Source organism: Pleurodeles waltl, chromosome 4_2 (assembly GCF_031143425.1).
Source record: "Pleurodeles waltl isolate 20211129_DDA chromosome 4_2, aPleWal1.hap1.20221129, whole genome shotgun sequence".
Lineage (NCBI taxonomy): Eukaryota > Metazoa > Chordata > Amphibia > Caudata > Salamandridae > Pleurodeles > Pleurodeles waltl.
Window position 1 is genome coordinate 32,715,259 of NC_090443.1, and position 18,992 is coordinate 32,734,250.

An 18,992-nucleotide genomic window follows, 5' to 3' on the forward strand; every position below is an offset into this window, starting at 1 on the left:
CTGCCTTTAACAAGGGCACTCCAACAGGTTGCTGCTCTGGCCCTTAGGCCCTCAAGAAAAGGTTCCCTTTACCTTTCATGGATGGCAGACAAGGCCATATTCACATCTTTTTCTGTCTACTTAAATTAACTTTTGGTCTAAGGATAAGCACAATTGCAGCAATATGAGGAGTATATTCCAGTACTTTTGCATGACACTAAAACACTTCCCACTCAGACCACACTCGCAGCCTGCCAACCAAACACAACAGTAAATGAATGTAACACTCAAATGTTCTAACCTTCACTTCTCTTCCTTCATTGTAAGGTTAGGTTCGGCAACTACTGTTTGATCAAGAGCACACCACTCCTCGTCGTGCACAGCGCAAAAACACCCACATAGCCGCAGAGCAATTCAGAACTTTCAGCCAATCACTCTCCTGTGTTCTAGTGTTGCTGCACTACAGCGTGGGATATTGGGTGCTGTGTAAATGTAAATACAAAACAGGCAGTGAGGGTCTGCAAGGTGAGGGCTTTCCTAGCAAACTATGTTGTGCTGTAACAGTTAAATATGCTTACTACCACTGTGTGGCGTGCTGAATGCTTGCCCACACAGGTTGCATGCTACACCGAGTAGGGTGTGTGGTTGGAAGGGTGTTGTCTTTGTTTTGATCCCTGTGAGGGGCTAATCTTGCAGCCATCTATCCTCTCTCTGTGTGGCTATTGGGTTTTGGTCTGCAGTGGAGGTTTAGGCACTTTGGCCATATATCACTCCACCTAACCCATGTCAGCTAGGGGAGTTTTACCAGAGGCCTTAAGAAAGCTTAACACAGTGCTTAGCACTTTTTTGTTTCAGTCAGTCGAACGACCCCACAAACTGGTATGTTTTTAGCTGATTTTCCTGATGGTATCGCGGGCTATGCAGTTAGTGACTAAGACAATTGTAAATCCCAGGTTTACTTGTGCAGGTGCAAAGGGACATAAAGCATGGCCTGGTATTTACTATCCAGCGCAAAAAGGTGCCGTTTGGCCAGCCAAAAACTGTTTTGCATGGCTATGCATCAAATGGGCGTTACTGAGGCAGATCAGTGAAAATAACTATAGGTTTTGGGGAAAAAAACGACCTACCAAGACAGACGGATAGGGCTTTGTGCCAAAAATGCCTACCGGAAGCAGGTGTAAACAAGAGAAAAAGTGCTAATTACACTAAAACGTTGAATTCTCTGTTTACTGCAATGTACAACAGACATCGAGTGTGTGGAATGTTCAGAGTTGTCTAGGCACAAGATTTAGTAATACAAAAGTGTATGCTTCTAGTATGACACATCTGCTAGGAGGTGCACACTTACCTCTGCAACGTGTAGTGGTGCCGTGTCATGAAAGGCAGCCTGCTTGTGCTTCAATTCAGGGATGACTGTACCAGCAGACCAAACTTAGCAAATATGGCTGCGTCCCCCCTTGCACAATGCTGTACAGCAAACTTGGTTTCTGTGCTGTATGAAAAATTAGTAAATCTGGGCCTTAGCTGCTACTGGAAAGGTTTTCATACCCATGCCCTATTTAAGCTGAGGTGGTGTGTGGTGTCACAGTTGAGGCACTTCTGCTGCACCTAAAGTTGTAACTAGCATGCAAACAATCCCCTTGTCCAAGACGTAGTTCACTGAATTACGTGGCTGGAAGTCGAGACCCTTGGAAGTGAGACAGCTCAGGCAAGGAGAGACAGCATGTCTCTGTGTTTTGTGAGCTTGTGTTTAGGGCCACATGGCTGTTTCAGGTTTGGGCGCAAGAGTCACTGACTCCTGCCCCCAAATATAAAAACTAAAACAAGCATTGGCGAAGCCAGTAGGTTTCGCCTTTGTGTTTTCTTTTTATCTAACTGGATTACAAAATAGTAGAAAAATTGTATCATAATGGTTGTTTTAAATTTGATAAACTGTTAATAGTTGTTTATGTTGTGATGTATGTTGACTTAATAAACAAAAAACAAAGATGAAACCTACTGGCATGACAGCATGCAGCTAAAAAAAAAAGAAGACGGCAGCGAAGAAAAAAGGCAGAGAAGACGGCATGCAGCAAAGAAGAAAGAAGACGGCAGCGAAGAAAGAAGACAGAGAAGACAGCTTGTGGCGAAGAAGAAAGAAGATGGCAGTGAAGAAAGAAGATGGCAGGCAGAAAGAGAAAAGCAGTACCTTCAGCATCGTAGCCAGAGGAAGGACACTAGCCAGTGTCCAATGGCACATGAACGGAAGGAGTACTTGGTTCTGAGGCAACACGACGGCATGAACAGCAAAGAAGACAGCAAGAAGTGAAGCAGACAACGTGCTGGACAATCAGAAGGACGTAAATTAGAGCGATTTTGGACCAAGCCAGTGGTAAATTCAAGTCAGGGGCGGTTTCTAAGCCCATTTTAAAGATTTTGGAAGCACAGCGCACATGCGAAACCTAAAAACGTGGCTTCCACACAGCATGCCAGCAGACCTGATTCAGGTGGGAGACTCCCAACGTTTTAAGCCAAATTTATTTTAGCTGTCTCGGACCTGAAATTACCTATTTTTCAATGTCAGTGGTGAAATATATTCCCCCGATTTTTTCCCCCCCAAAATCTCCCACTTTAAAATGTTGGCATGTAAGTACTTTCCTTTGGGAGGTGAGCTTGTCTCAGTATTCTGTGTCAGAGGTATGTGAACTGAAGAGGCGAAGCTATGAGTGAGAGGGGATACTTTGAGCGGGAGGGGTGTATGTAAACCTAAGTAGATACTTGAGGGGAGTCGTGGAAGTGCGGGTTCTGTGAACGTGGGTAACGCTAGGTAGAGCATGCTGATCAGCCGAAGAGGCTCCCCACTGCGGTTTCTGAGCGCCAGATCAGGGGCGTAGGAGACACTAAATTTCTGGGGGGGACAGGGACAACCTTGAGGTGGGCCCCCTGCACAAAGTTTGCACCCAGAAGGGTTGCCATGGTGGGGGGAGATGGGGAAGACGGTCGCTTCCAGTCGAGTCCTGTGTGGCCTGCAATTCCCTGTCTTCTGGGCCCTTTGCTGCCTGTTAGGCAGCAACAGTCTCTGTGATGCTGTTCGCCTGTGTGAAGTCCTAAGAGGCCTGTACTGCCTGCTGGGCGCAGTGCTTCCTGTCGATTCCTGTGCTGCCTGCCAGGCACTGTGCTGCCTGTTGGGAGCTTTCTTACTAGTCAGGCTGTATAAGTCTCTGGGTCTCCGCCTGCCTATGAAGGCCAGTAAGGCCTATGATTGCTGCTAGGTCCTTGTCTGGCTGTCAAGTGGCAGTCTCTGTGCTGCCGCGTTCCTGTGAACTGCTGTGCTGTCTGATAGGGCCGTCCTTAGTGCTGGTGGCGCCCTTTGCGACATTGTTTGTTGATGCCCCCCAGTGACCACCTCTGCCACGGATTCCCTCACTACTATCCATCACCACTCTCTCTCAGATGCATTTCATTCGTTTTATAGCACCACTCATACCGGGAAATATCCCTTACATCCCTTAGCATTGACCATGCTGCCATTACCACAAATATGGGTCTAGCACACATGCCTTTACCACACATATCTTTACCACACATATGCGTGGTTACAGCATAGATAGCGGTCTAGCTGTCCGGGTGGAACAGGAAGAAGCAGAGGAGAGAGGGGTAAGTAGGGCTGTGGCTGGGTTTAGAGTGGGAGGTTGGGGTCATTTTTAGGGCAGGGTAGGGTCGGGGTAGTTTTTAGGACAGGGTGGGGTAGGTTTTAGGGGTCAGGAGGAGTGCATGGAGTTCAAGTAGTTTTAGGACAGTGTGGGGTAGGTTTTAGGGTACAGGGTGGGGGTCATGTAGTATTTCGAACAGAGCGGGGTAGGTTTTAGGGTTCAGGGTGGGGGCAGGGGCATCAAGGTAGTTTTTAGAGCAGTTCAGGGTAGGTTTTAGGGTTCAAAGTGGGGGTCGGGGTAGTTTTTAGGACAGGGCAGGGTTACTTTTAGGGCTCAGGGCAGGGGCAGTTTTAAGTGCTTGGATGGGTGGAGTATGGTATCAGGTGTAAGGGGGCAGGGTAGGGAGAATTTACCACGCATATTCCTTTACCAAACATGCTTTTACAATGAAATTCGTTGTAAAGGCATGCGTAGTAAAGACACGGTCATTGTTGAGACCGCGATGTTAAGGCATGCACGATATACGCATGTGTTGTTCTATCATTCATCCCTCATACCAGTCTAGGGTGTCAAAGCACTTTACATCACACAGACATTACGCAGAGACAATCATCATATATGTGTAAATCAGTGTATATGAAATGTTACATAAGACAGAGGACTACAAGGTGTAGGTGTCACAGGTCATCCATACTGGTAGCAGGTATAGTTTCAGAGTGCTTTATCTGGAGAAGCGCAAACTCAGAATTTAAAACATAACACCATGGTTGGGGGCTCTCTTTAATAATAAGAACTGCACTCAAATCAACTTGTTTTGCAACATTAAGTTAATCAAAAAGTGGGGGGAAATCATGACGCTCTAATCTATACCTTGATGTTTGCATGCAACTCTTTGATGAGTTCATTGCTCACTGTTCTATATTCAGTTTTCATTTATAAATTGCAGGGGACAAAAAAGGAGCTCTCTGATGTAGGAAGCTGGCCTTGTGTGTGGTGAGTACCTATGGTATTATCACCTTATACCAGGTCCAGGTATCACCTTATTAGTGAAGTGTAGGCAGTGTCTAGAAGCCAGGCTCTCTAGAGTTAGCTGTGGATGAGCAGCCAAGACTTATCTAGGACACATGCAAAGATCATGCAATACCACTGTAGTCACACAGCACTTACACACATGAAAGAAACACGTGTTACGAAAATAAAGGTTCCTTATTACAGTAACACAAACACTAAAACACTAGATAGGCAATACTCCAATAGGATGTAAGTAACACACTATTATATGTACAGCAGCAATCACAAATTGGCATAAAAAGCAATAGAAAACAGTGAAAAGCAATAGGCAATACTGAAGGCCTAGAGGGGACCAGACCATATACTAAGAAAGTGAAATGCGAAAGCCGGGTCCCCACCCAAGGAAGTGGAATTGGTAGAGGGGAGCTGGAGGAACTAGGAAACCCCAAAGGTAAGTACCAGTGTGCCCCCCAGCGACCAGGAGAAAAGAGGTAAGTTACAGTTTTTTCCCTGACCCACCAAAAGGACTTCAGAGAAGGATATTGCAAAACGCAGACAAGACTGCAAGAAACTAGAGGTGGATCCTGGAAAAGTAAGACCTGGAAAAGAAGGGCACCAAGTCCAGTTTACGTAGGATGGTCCGGTCGTGGCAGGAGCCACAACCCACCCATCTGTGGATGCAGGAGTTGGTCGATGGGGAGACGAAGATGGTCAGCAATGCAGCACTGGAGCAGATGAAGAGTTCCTAGTTGATGCAGTCAACGTCCCACGCCAGATGAAGAATTGCAGTCAGTCTGTGGTGTGGAAAACCCACCAACAAGCCTTGGCAAAAGCAAATGTTGCAGTAGGAGAAAAGTGGAGCTACCGGGGACCAGCAAGGTCCATGGGGACTCAACCCATGGAGGGGAGTCTCAGGTGACCATCAGCAAGGCAGAGAGTCTGGAGCAGGAGAGGCAGCCCCCACAGAAGACCTACAGGCAAGGAGCCCAGGAGCTGTAGAGAGGCCCATAGCACACCTGAAGAGAGGTCCCACTTCACAGGCGAAGCACATTGAGGGCTGTGCTTCACAGAGAAGAGTGCCGGGGGTAGCTGCAAGAGATGCAGTGCATGGGGGTACTGTCCTGCATGGGAAGGCAAGGACCTACCTACTCCAAAGTTGGGCAGCTGGTAGAGAGGACCAAGGAGACCACTCCAGACTACCACCCCTGATGCAGGATCCACGCAGCTCAGGAGGAGAGGAGATCCACGCAGCCGGTTGTTGTTGCAGTTGGTGCCTGTGGATGCAGATAAGTGACTCCTTCACTTCAAGGAATTTTCCTTCTTTCTTCTCATGCAGACTGAAGACTTGCTGCTCTCAGAGGAAGCACAGCTGGGCAAATGTTGCAGTTGCTGGAAGGAGTTGGAGAAACAATGTTGCGTGGCAAAGTCGTCGCTGGAGCTGCAGATTGTAGGTTCCTGTGAAGTCCAGTTGCGGTTCCAGTGGCCAGAAGTCAAAGTAAACGTTGCAGAGGAGTCCTGCTGGAATCTTGCACGTCAAATCTGAGGACCCACCCAAGAGGGAACCCCAAAATAGCCCAGAAAGGGGGATTGGTCACCTAGCCGGGTGACCACCTAGGAGGGGGCTGTGATGTTACCTCCCTGACCTGGCCACTCAGATTCTCACAGAGGCCTCTGCCAACCTTAGATTCAAGATGGAAGAATCAAGTGGCCACCTGGAGGAGCTCTGGGCACCACCCCTGGGGTGGTGATGGACAGGGGAGTGGTTACGCCATTTCCATTGTCCAGTTTCACGCCAGAGTAGGGGCTGAGGTCCCTGAACTGGTACAGACTGGTTTATGCAAGGAGGGCACCAAATGTGCCCTTCAGAGCATACTAGTAGCTTGGCGAGGCTACCCCTCCCAAGCCTTGTAATGGAGAGGGTGTTGCCTCCCTCTTCCAAAGGAAATCCTTTGTTCTGCCTTCCTGGGCATGAGCTGCTCAAGCAGCAGAAGGAGGGCAGAAATCTGTCTGAGGGGTGGCAGCAGCGTGAGATGTTCGGAAGACCCCATAAAGCTGGTAGGAGCAATGCTGGGGATCCTCTAAGGAGCCCCCAAAGTGCATGGAATCATACAATCAATACTGACAATAGTATTGGGGTATGATTCTGACATGTTTGTTACCAAACATGCCCAGGTTCGGAGTTACCATTATGTAGCTGGACATAGGTAGTGACCTATGTCCAGTACAAGCGTAAAATGGCGTCCCCGCACTCACGAGGTCCAGGAAAATGGAGCTGGAGTTCGTGGGGGCACCTCTGCTCCTGCAGAGGTGCCCTCATACACAGGTACTTGCACCCTACCCTCTGGGCTAGGAGGGCCTACCATAGGGGTGACTTACAGTGACCTGGTGCAGTGGCCTGAAGTGAAAGGGTGCAAGCACCTTTTCACGCAGGCTGCAATGGCAGGCCTGCAGACACAGTTTACATGGGCTCCTATGGGTGGCATAATACATAATAAATGCTGCAGCCCATGGGAACCCCTGATCCCCCCCAATGCCCTGGGTACCATATACTAGGGACTTATAAGGGGCACCAGTATGCCAAGTGGGGTGTGTGTGTGGTCCAAGCAACCACATTTAATGGGAGAGAGCACTGGGGTCCTGGTTAGCAGGATCCCAGTGAACACAGTCAAAACATACTGACAACAGGCAAAAAGTGGGGTAACCATGCCAAAAAGAGGGTACTTTTCTGCATCTGACAAAAGCAGAAACCCACTGACCTATTCACATTATATACACTTTGTGATCTGCATGTAGACGGCCTTTGTAGCAGGCATAGTAACCCTGTACGTTATGATGAGTCAAAACTTCCACTAGACAAAACTTCAGTCTCTCTCCAGAATGACCATTAATCACCGGAATTATCTTAAGATTTTTATTGTTGCCTGAAAACTGTTGGTGGCAAGGAACATCCAGCAGGTGCTTTTAAAGTCACAATATACTTGCAAACATAGCACCCCCATCCTAAGTCAGCACCCAGTGCGGCAGCACCGGTTGCATCGCCCTAGCTGCCTTACCTTGCCCTGTCCATCTCTTAGGCCATCTGGTTCTTCCTGGGACCCATGCTGTGTGCTGGTCTCTCCGCTGTCTATCCAGCAGTGTCAGGCTCTGTTCCACCATAGCCTGTGAAGTCCTGTAAAGCCTGTGAGCTGCCACAGTGCTGGCTTCGCATCCACAGGCCATTGGCAGGAAATGAGATTTACAGACAGCCCTTGCCCTTCAGAGCGGGCTTTCACAAATACCAGGAAGGCTGAGGGAGAGACAGGTGACAGAAATGTTGGGGGGGGCAGGATGTCAACTTAGGGGACAATAATTAGCACTGGGGCAGGCAAGCTGGAGACAGAGGAGAGAAGAGAGTGAGAGAGAGGCAACAGAAAGGGGGGCCCTAACAAACACTGGCGCACAGGGTGCCACTAGCGCGCTAAAGCCTGCCCTGCTCATATCTAACAGTAACTCAACAATACTGTTTTTAGAAAGGGAGATACTCTGCAACACAGCACTGTATTTAAAAAGAAAGGGAGTTACTTAGCAATAGTTTATTTAATTACCCAAACCTCCTTACCTTCTCAAATCTTGCTGCTGTCTTCAGGGTTCGACCTTCAAGGGACAGGAAGGGTCGGGCTCAGGAGGGACTGGATGCACACAGCAATCAACAAAGGGCCTCTCCTCTCCCTTTGTTCTCAGAAGTGCATACTGCAGGCAGCTGTGGGCAAGGTGAGAAAGAATCCCTTGTGTGCTGCAGCACAACAAAAGGGCAGAGGGCGAGTGTCCTGGAGCCAGGTCACAGGTCAAGTGCAGGGCCATATAGGTAGCGCTTTCATGCGCTAATGGCCCTGCGAATTACAGGAGAAGGGAAAATTCTTCTGTCCCCTCGTCCCCCCCACCCTTGTCCCCCGTGTCCCCCCCACTCCAAAATCTGGGGGGGACATATCCCCCGCGTCCCCCACACTTCCTACGCCCATGCGCCAGATTGAGAGGTTTTGAGACTAGGGATTTCTTCGAACCGTAGGGGGTTTGTGAGTGGACATTCCTGGTGTTTCCATAATCTCGAGCGAAGGGGTCCTGCGATTTAGACACTCATTCTATGGATGACCTCGGTATGTTTGTTTTTTACCGGACGGTGCACAAAGGACAAGGGGAACCAATGAGATGGGGATGCTTTGAAGCGCCAGCTCAGGGTTAAAACTACTGTTTAGGAGTAACACGTCAGCACTAAACAGGAGAAGGGAGAGACACACATTGGGAAAGAGATGGGGAGGGACAGACTAATCCCATCAAATTAGATGGTGAGGAAGTTGTGGGAGAGAGCGAGGCAATACTTGCCTTCCGTTTTTTTAAAGTTTGGCAATACGTGTCGGAAATTCGTGCCAGGGAAGTTGTTTGCATTGTAGCGTACAATAGTGGGCGGGAAAGGGAGGGAAGTAGGCGGTGAAGGGGAGGTAGGGGCGGTGAAGAGGCGTGGAGCCGGGCGGAAGAGGAAAAGAGTCTAGGGCGGGAAGAGGCGGAGAGAGGGCGTGGAAGAGGCAGAACGAGGGCGGAAGAGGAGGGGAGGAGGGGTGGAGAACTTGATGTTAGATAAAGAAGATGGGGGTCAGACAGCTGGTGCGGAGTCTATCTGGAGAAGCTGGCGGGCCTTAAAGCAGCTCCTCCGTCAATAGGTAACCAGCGAGAACTAAACATCTGGCGCCGCACATAGCCTGACATTATGATAAGGTTTGTTAAACACACTACAGAGTACTTTGTACAAGTGTTGCTAAAGTAAACATGCAAGGTACACTAACTGTTACACTACTATCCCCACTGTTGGTCGTTTCAGTCGCCAGGATGTGTCTTTTAAAGTCCATGTTTTATTATCTGTCTGACCTGCATTGACAGGTGTTGCCGCTCTCCGCTGTTTCTGGTAGGTCTCCTAGGTGGATTCGGCTTTTTGTGAGTATTAATTTAGCAGTTCTATATAGCACATACCCAGTGCTTTATACCGAAAGATAGAAGTGCAGGTACTCACTATTTAGAGAACCTGGTTGCTCCTGAGACGAGCCAGTACTCTTCCAATAAACATATTGCCATTTGCAGCGGTGTTGAGAAGTGCGTGTACTCTCCCATTACATACATTGCAGCAGTTCTTAGAAGTGCATATACTCCCCCTTTCAAATTAAAGAACTGCAGGTTCTAAATACCAGGCATTACCTGCCCTTTAAAGCACTGTGCATAGTAGGGCCAGGTGCCGCAGAGCTCTTTACATAGAAATCGAAACTGGCGAAAGGAACGTACAGAGCATCGAATCAGACACAATAAGAGTAAGGAATAAGTGAAGTGAGTACTCATCAAGTCACTGGGGTAAAACAAAACTCGCATGCAAAGTTGCCTAAAAAGTACTTCTGATTATAACTGAAATATGTACAGCATCGTCCAATGTACAGAGCCACCAGTGTAATGCTTGTGGCAGGAGCAAAACTATTAAAATCATAGACATGCAGCTTCAAACTTTAACGTGGTCATACAAGCTATTCTGGAAACGTAAGAATGTACAGTCTGTCAAGCATAGGGCGGGTCAGCCTGGACGAGCTCGCTTTAGTATCAGCTTCTGGGCTCCAGACCACCTCGGCCATGAAATTAGGGGATTCGTTTACCTTGGGCTGAATAGGGGGCCATTAAAGTTTTGGGACCCCCTGTGCTCCTGGGGCCCCTGCTACTTATCTTTGAGGAAAATTATACCAGAAATGATTCAGAAACAAAGTCAGAGGGTTAGAGAGGAGGGAAGGAGGGTGCCCATAAAAAAAGGCTTTAGTTAATTTTAAGGTCTTGTTTAGGCAAGACTTTCTGTTCTAAAATTATGTATATGGTTATAAGGGATTTTCAGCCAGCCCTCTTCATCCATTGGCCTGTTAGCGTGTCATTCACTTGTTTCATCAATCCACTATGGCATACATAGGGCAGTGGGGTCAGCTCACTTCAGTATTAAATAACTTCACAGTGAGTGACGGCACTCAGCTCTTTCACAAAAAGCACATCGTCACACAAACTAGTTCTCTTTAGTGCCAGGGACAGCTATGGCAGTACGTGCCCTTTGAGACCAAAATGTTTTTTCTTTTCCAAGTATTTTTAAATACTTTTGTGATCCATGCAGCCTCACAACAATAACGGTTTACAAAAAAAAAATCTGAGGGAAAAACAGACAAGCATAGATAAAGTTAAAAGGCTGGCAGAGCCAACCCTAGACCTGTTGGCCTTGTCACTCCTTGTTGACGGTGAGAGTAGTACAGATAGCGGGAGGCTTTGAGTTCCACATGTGAGGTGCACAGCTGGAGAATGTCGGATTCATTTTGCATTTTTCGTTGACAGCAGGGGTCTCAGGGAGAAGTGTGCCAGAACTATGCGGAAGACGAGATTCTCCTGACCTCTTCAGTTTCTTACCCAAGCAAGGCCGTGTGAATGGTTAGAATGGGCACATTTATGGACTGTACAAGCCAGTTTGTAGGTGCATCAGCCGCCTATAAGCAAGTGTTAGTACATTATCATAGAACAGGCATGTCCAGTGAATCCCCAAGAAAGCTAGATCCATGCCAGTTTTCAGGATATCGGTATAAGATAAACTTACATGTGGTTAATTCAAATGAACATCAGTTATGAAACCATTGGTGATCCTGCGACATGGATCCAGTCATCATGCATCTACGATGGACACCGCTCACATAATAATAACTTGTTTTTTTATTTAGTACTTAATACCAAACTTTTGTCATTTCAAAGTGCTGTAAATAGCACTTGTTCGCAACACCCAATTTAATGGTACTCGGTTTTCCTACCTCGGAAGGATGAAAGTCTGCCTTGCCTGGATTCAAACTCTTGATCTGCTGCAGGAGTTCACTATATTGATATTACAAATTGGTTGTAGTGGTTTATATTGGCACCTCTAGAACCTTGTATGTGAGCGTGTTTACTATAATTTACAGTACAACAAAGATGATTATTTGGGATTGGTGCTCCAAAGATATCGAGCACCCTACTACCAGGGCTTCATAATACACTGCAACCACACAGGTCTTGTGTGTATATTAATCAAAACAAAAGATACCACATGTTGGAAATGGCCCGTTCTGCAGGGGTATCCCCAAACGTTTTGCCTTTCTCCTCGTATTTTTCTGAACTTTTTTTTGTTGGTTTTAGGACTCTGGGCACTTTACCACTGCTAATCAGTGTTACAGTGCATGTGGTGTGTGTTCTACAACTTGGTATAGTTGGCTTACACCTATTTGGCTTATTTGATGGACCTGTAAGTCCCTTGTAAAGTGGTATAGCATATACCCAGGGCCTGTAAATTGAAAGCTACTAGTGGGCCTGCAGTGCAGATTGTGCCACACACAGAAGGAGCCTTTCAAACCTCTCTCAGGCCTGCCACTGCAGGGCCTACATGCTCAGTTTTCAACCACATTGACTTGGCAAGTCAAACTAATTGCCAAGGTCTAAACTCCCTTTTTGCTACACCTAAGTCACCACTAAGGTAGGTCCTAGATAGAGAGAACTGTGTATGTAAAAGCTAGGACATATGTCTTTATGTACTACATGCCCTAGTAGTAACAGTCTATTTAGTTTCTCACTACTGTGAGTGCTACTCCTGTCATAGAATTGCATTGGAAATGCCCTGACATATGTCTAATCAGTATCAATCAATCATGGATTTGTAGAGCGCGGCTAATCACCGATAGGGTCTCAAGGCGCTGAATGTGGGCATGCTGCTCAGTCTAAAATCCAGCTCTTGAGGTTCTTCCTGAACTGCTTCAGTGATGCGGGCTGCCTGAACTTGAGAGAGAGTGCGTTCCATGTCCGGGCTGCTAGGTAAGAGAAGGATCTTCCTCCAGTTGTACTTTTCAGGATCTTGAGGACGGCTGCAAGGGCGAGATGGGAGGAACAGAGACGTCTGTTGGGTACGTAGAAGGTGAGGCGGTGGTTGAGGTATGCCAGTCCTATGTTGTGCAGTACCTTGAAGCTATGGATCAGGCGTTAGTATGCGATGCGCTTGTTGACTGGGAGCCAGTGGAGGTCTCTGAGGTGGGAGGAGATGCAGCTATGTCGAGGATGTCCAGGATGAGTCTGGCTGCTGCATGCTGGACTCTTTGTAGTCTAGATTGAAGCTTCTTGGTGATGCTGGCATAGAGTGTGTTGCCGTAGTCCAGTTTGCTAGTGATGAGTGCGTGGGTGACTGTCTTCCTCGTGTTGGTGGGATCTATTTGAAAATCTTCCACAGGAGTCGGAAGGTGGGGAAGCGTGATGAAGAGACAGCGTTAACTTGGCAGGTCATTGATAGAGAGTAGTCCAGGATGATGTCCAGGTTGCGTGCATGGTAAGTGGGGGTGTTACCCAGGGCAGTGGGCCACCAGGAGTCATTCCAGGTAGAAGGGGTGGAGCAGATCACGAGGATCACTGTCTTGTCCGAGTTGAGTATGAGGCAGCTGGCCTCCATCCAGGTGGCGACTGCTCTCATCCCGTTGTGGAAATTCCTCTTGGCTTGGGCAGAGTACCCGGACAGAGAGAGGATCATTTGGGTGTCATCGGCGTAGGAGACTATGTTTAGCTCGTGTTTAGTGATTTTGGCAAGTAGGGCCAGGTAGACATTGACAAGCGTTGGGCTGAATGAGGATCCTTAGGGCACTCTGCAGAAAGTGTCTTTAGGTTCTGACATGAACAGCGGTAGTCTGACTCTCTGTGTTCTTCCGGTGAGGAAGGACCTGATCCAGTACAGGGCTTTGTCTCGGATGCCAGCATCAACGCAGTCTGTCGCAGAGGGTGGAGTGGGAGACAGTGTCAAATGCAGCAGAGAGGTAGAGGCGGATGAGTGTAGCTGTGACTCTGCGGTCCAGTATGATGCATATGTCGTTGGTGACTGCTAAGAGTGCGTTTCGGTGCTGTGGTTGCTTCTGAATCCCGGCTGGGATGGTTCTATGATATGGTGTGTCTTGAGAAATTCGGTGAGGTGCTGGTTGACGGCTGTCTCCATAACCGTGGCTGGGAAAGGGAGCAGAGAGTTGGGTCTGTAGTTCTTCAGCTCCCTAGGGTCAGCTGTGGGTTTCTTGAGTAGCAGGCTGATTTCAGTGTGTTTCCAGTCTGAGGGGAATGTGCCGGTCTCGAAGGATAAGTTGATGGTTCAGCAGATCTCCGGTGCAATAGTGGTGCTGGCCAGGTTGAGGATGTGATGAGGGCATGGTTCCGAGGGTGCTCCCGAGTGGATTTAGTTCATCAGTCTTTGAGTGTACTCTGTGGTGATGGGGTCCAGGAGTTCAGCATCTGGTGAGGTGCTAGGTCCGTGGCGGTAAGCAGTTCTGACAGGCTTTGGTTATTCTATTATAAATATATATTCTGATCTATAAGGAGTAGCGTGGGCATGGTTAGTATGTTTGGAATTGTAGTAAGAAATCCTGCTTACTTGTGTAGGTGGATTTTGTATTACTATTTTAGAAATACCACTTTTAGAAGTGGACATTTCTCTGTGTTTATATCTCTAGTGCTTTTGCAGCCTGACTCCAAGCCACATCTGGGGCAGATGACAGCTCCACTTGTTGCATACTTTCCAGACAGCCATAACACAGGAGGGGCTGAGTGTTACAGAAGAAGCATCTGCATACTGATAGTCTCCCTGGGCTGCAGAGAGGGAGGGTTGTTCACACACTTTGCATACGAATAGACTGGGTCCTGCCCTCACACAATGGACTGATTACCCCCTATTGATGTCTGGAGAGAGGGCTGGGTTGAAAGGGTGTTGTGTTTTTAATGACTCTTTTGAAGTTACCCCTGAACAAAGCCATTTCTGAGTATAAGTAGAGGAGCTGTACCCCCTTGATTTGGAGAGCACTTTTGGAACTGGGACCAAACCTCTGCCAGAGGGACTGCTGGACTGCACAAAGGACTAATCTGGACTGCTCTTCTTTTGTTGCCCTGCTGCCTGCTGGGTGGCCCCAATAACTTATCAAAATTGCTTTTCTTCATGTTGCCCTGCTGCTAGCCTGTTTCCTGACTCTGGACTCCCAAGGTACTATGGCCATACAAGGCGGAACTGCCACCTGAACATTGTATTGTGTGCAGCCCTGCCTTTTTGATCCTCAATGCCCCCCAGGAGTTCTCCCAAGGGCCAGCGTGAGCTTACTGCTGTACCTTTGCTGCCCCTGCCAAAAATATATACAGTGCTTGGGAAGCACTATCCATTTGGGTTTATACCTGGAGAGCGCTGTGAGAAGGAGGGGGCACTCGGCGCCCTGAACCGCGCATGCTGGGATTCCGAATGGCTACACAACCTAGTCGCATCCCCCTCGGAGTGCTGTGCTCTTTTTTTTTTCCCTGCGCCGATGCCCAGAGATCCATGCTGTTCTTCCCCAAGAGCAGGAGGAGTACAACAGTGCAGAGGGAGGCGAGGACGAAGCGTGCACTACGTAGTGCCCGTGGGGCAGAAGCAGGCACTCACTCCTAGAGTGAGGCTACGCTCTTTACCTCCGTGAGGAGCTGACACCACTGGGCCCAGGACCGACGAGGACATGCGGCTGGCCTTGAAATGCTAGAGGCTGCGCCGCACTTACCCCGACCCAGGAATGGCTGGAGTTCGGCAGCTGCACCACGTGGACATAGGCTGCTGCCTCAAATGATTTCCCAGTAGGGAACTTGCGCACCATGACGGATGAGGGTGTCCGGTGTGGCAATCGTGGGCAGCCCTGCCTGGAGGCTGGGGTGACCTGGCCTTCTGACTCAGTGGACCGGGAGGGCCCCGGACACGCTGCAACGTTACCTGGTGCATTTCTGTCAGACTGACCTGTCCAGCAGCCACCACCATCTTTGTGATAGGAGCGCAGGAGCTCCTGGGCTGTTTGTGGTGGAATCTTTTATTTACTGGATAACTTATAAAGGAAGCGCAGACACGCTGTAACCCTTCTGAAGGGGCTGTTTTTGGGAGTGATTTTGGGATGCGCTGCCTGGGGAAGATTTGCCTTTATCGTATATCTTCTAAAAGGAGCGCACAGGCGTTAAGGTCTTCCTGTAGATGGCATTGTTGGTGGATGATCTACAGTTTACAGCGGTCTGCCTTTTCCTCCATGTTTTAGGACCTGGGGGGTCATTCTTACTTTGGCGGGCGGCGGAGGCCGCCCGCCAAAGTAACCCCGTCAGAACACTGCACCGCGGTAGAAAGACCTCTGCGGTGATTCTGAGATTTGCCCTGGGCTGGCGGGCGGCCGCCCGCCAGCCCAGGGCAAATCAACCTTCCCACGAGGACGCCGGCTCAGAATTGAGCCGGCGTAGTGGGAAGGTGCGACGGGTGCAGTGGGTTTCCCGCCATGAACAGGATGGCGCAGGGGGTGTCTGAATCCCCATGGTGGCGGAGCGCGCTCCGCCGCCATGGAGGATTCAGAAGGGCAGCGGTAAACCGGCGGGAGACCGCCGGTTTACCCTTTCTGACCGCGGCTGAACCGCCGCGGTCAGAATGCCCTTCGGAGCACCGCCAGCCTGTCGGCGGTGCTCCCGTGGCCGGTGACCCTGGCGGTCACCGGCCGCCAGGGTCAGAATGAGGCCCCTGATGTCTGATTACATGTCTTGGCCACCTTGTTGGGGATCTCTCAGGATCTGCCTAGGGTACACAGTGAGGGTAATGTTTTACATGACCAATGCAACATGAATATCCTTCTCTTTCTGCATTCACTATGATGTTGTGACACAGTGCCGTTTGTGAAGGGATGGAGTGTTACTTATTTGGCAAAGTGTTATTGGTTTATGCCTTTTTGGTCTACAGTTTATGTTTATGCAATACAGGTTATTTTTATATAACTTGTTGTGTAGTTTTCTTTGTGATGTATTTATTGTGTCACAGGGTTGTGTGTGTTGGGCAATCCATTCCACTCTCGGTAAAACGCATTTTATTGGCAACTTGGTCATGAATGGGACTGGTTTACTTTTACTGACTATTTTTCTGACAAAGTGTACCATTCTGTATATAAGAAGCTACCAATGTACACCTTCTTTGTTACATGGGTTTTAAATGGGCTTCTAACCTAATGGGTCATATCAACTTATGGTGACTCTTCCCTCTTTTCTCTTGCGGAGGTGATAGAGCGCGGCGTCATACCACCTGATTGGGCCACTGTACCTAGCTTCTAGTTTAAAGATAGGCCACTTCATCATGAAACCCCTCTTCATAGTATCAAGACTCGCCATACCGTACGTAACGATGTCTCTTCTTTAAGTTTGAAGATATAGCTTCCTACAGATAATATAAACCTCCCTACGATCTACAGCAAGACAGCACAATTCGCCTTCCAGTTGTTATATAGGGTGGGTTGCTATACTCCTCCACATCTTTTATTGATCATTCATCTCTTTTTCGATAGTCCAACTTATTATATTGAGATTATGATTTTACTTATATTTTAACTATAAAGCCATTCTTGGGTCTTGTACTATCTGATGCAGATTCATGTCCTTAGCAGTGGAACCCTGTATGAGAAGGGCCTGCCGTCCGAAGGATTACTTGTAAGTTTCATTGGACAATATAATAATATTTTTTGACCACACAATGTGAACTGACCTCATGGTACTTTGTCATTATTTGATTATTTCAGACGGTGTATATACGTTCACGTCAATAAATCTGACGGACATCACAGCCTTGGGGGCCTTTGACTTGAATTACCTTAGATACATCATACTTAAATCTTTGGAACCTATACAGCAATGACATATCTTAAGTGGAGTACAGGTCAGTTTACACTAATTGTACTTACCGCACCCTAACCGCATGATGGATTTTTCACAAATGGGTGGCATATTTTAGATTATGCACGAGGAACAGGCTAGGGCACGTACTTCTCATGTCAATTTTTTCTCCCTTTCCGCACAGTCGTCTCATTTTTTCAGATTACCTAATGTGTCCAAGTTGAATATTCCTTGGTGAATTGATTCTATTTTTCTTTGTCTCATAGGGAAAACGTAGTTATAGGAGCTTCTACATCTTTAATTTCACTACAGCAATTTTTTTCTTTGGCACAGGTTTTGATATTCTTTTACCATGACTTATATGTGTTCACGTGTAGTGTTGGCTGTTGTCCAAGTTAGAATTTATGGAAGATTACAGTGTCCTACGTTTCAGAATAAACGGCATAATTGAAACACCCAACACAAATCTTTACTTTATAGACTTTCTTACTCCTTGTGAACTTTGAATTGATTGCTGTGGGATCTTTTGTGTTGATAAGTTCACTATATCAGCCCTGCTGCAATCTAACTCTGTGAGTTAAATATGCGCTAGATGTTCCTTTTTATTGTATATATTCAGTTCTGTAATATGGCAAGTTACATTATAATTCATTTTTTTAGTTGTGTGAAATATTATGATTTGTTATGGAGTATGTTATGGTTTGTTGTAAGTTGTTGTGATACATTTTCTGCCTCCCCCTAAGGAAGTGGGACCTGGAAGGGACGTCTCCTATAGCCAAGGCCTAATCTAAAATTCTGGATAAGATTGATCCATTGTGGGAAACAGTAGCTGTTGAAAGTCACCAAGCCCCTCTATTTCGTGAGCTGGGCTGAGCCTAGGACTTTTAAGAGAAAACAACTCTACGCCGTAGAGTTTGCTAGTTAAATCTACACAATGGAGAACTAGACTTTATTATTAAAAGCAAAAAGTAAGTGAGAGTTTAATAATCTGCTTGTACCTGTTGAATTGAGGTACATTAAGGGACCAGGAAAGGCTTGATTAAAATGTAGGGATGAAAATAAGTGGCAAACGTTTTGTCAGTAATTTTATTACGTGAAGAAAACTGAAGTCTACGAGAAGAGCCAAAATGGAATGGTCTTCTCCTTGGAAGCTCCCAAAGACGCCCTCATGCTGAAGAGTGCCACCAAGACCTGATGCAACCTGCCATGCAATAACATCCCGCTTTGGAAACCCCAAGACGCGCCCCTTCCCTTCGTAAATATTTTGCTTGATGGTGGATTTCCTATTTTCAAGGACCATACTTGATCCTACAAATATCAACCACCAGGGCAGTCACATTACATTGTCACATACAAAGAAAAGACCACAACACCCTGAATATGCCATCAAACACCAACCTGCAGCGAAAAAATTGGGTTAGCATGGACAGCACCCCATGCAATCGACAACAGTGCAAGCCTGTACTAGTGATATTCTGAAGGCTATGGAAATGGCAAGAACTTTACATATTCAACAGGTAGTATGCTTGGTGCAGGTAGGTAGCCTGTGGCGAACTTCCACATTGGCACCATGATGGCAGTACCAGAATCGAGCATGGGTAGTTGGAGTGACAGAGCATGACTTAATATGGAGTTTTTCCAAAACTT

At 47.5% G+C, this 18,992-nt stretch overlaps 1 protein-coding gene and 1 long non-coding RNA gene across 2 annotated transcripts in view; both read left to right on the top strand.

Annotated features, from left to right (window-relative positions):
- Positions 1 to 18,992, top strand: part of FKBP11 (FKBP prolyl isomerase 11) — a 41,938-nt gene that overhangs the window by 8,273 nt on the left and 14,673 nt on the right. The gene's annotated exons all lie outside the window — the stretch shown is intronic.
- Positions 9,223 to 17,383, top strand: LOC138292109 (uncharacterized). The gene is made up of 3 exons (XR_011202589.1): positions 9,223 to 9,371; positions 17,103 to 17,162; positions 17,252 to 17,383. It is a non-coding gene; the product is annotated as an uncharacterized lncRNA (long non-coding RNA).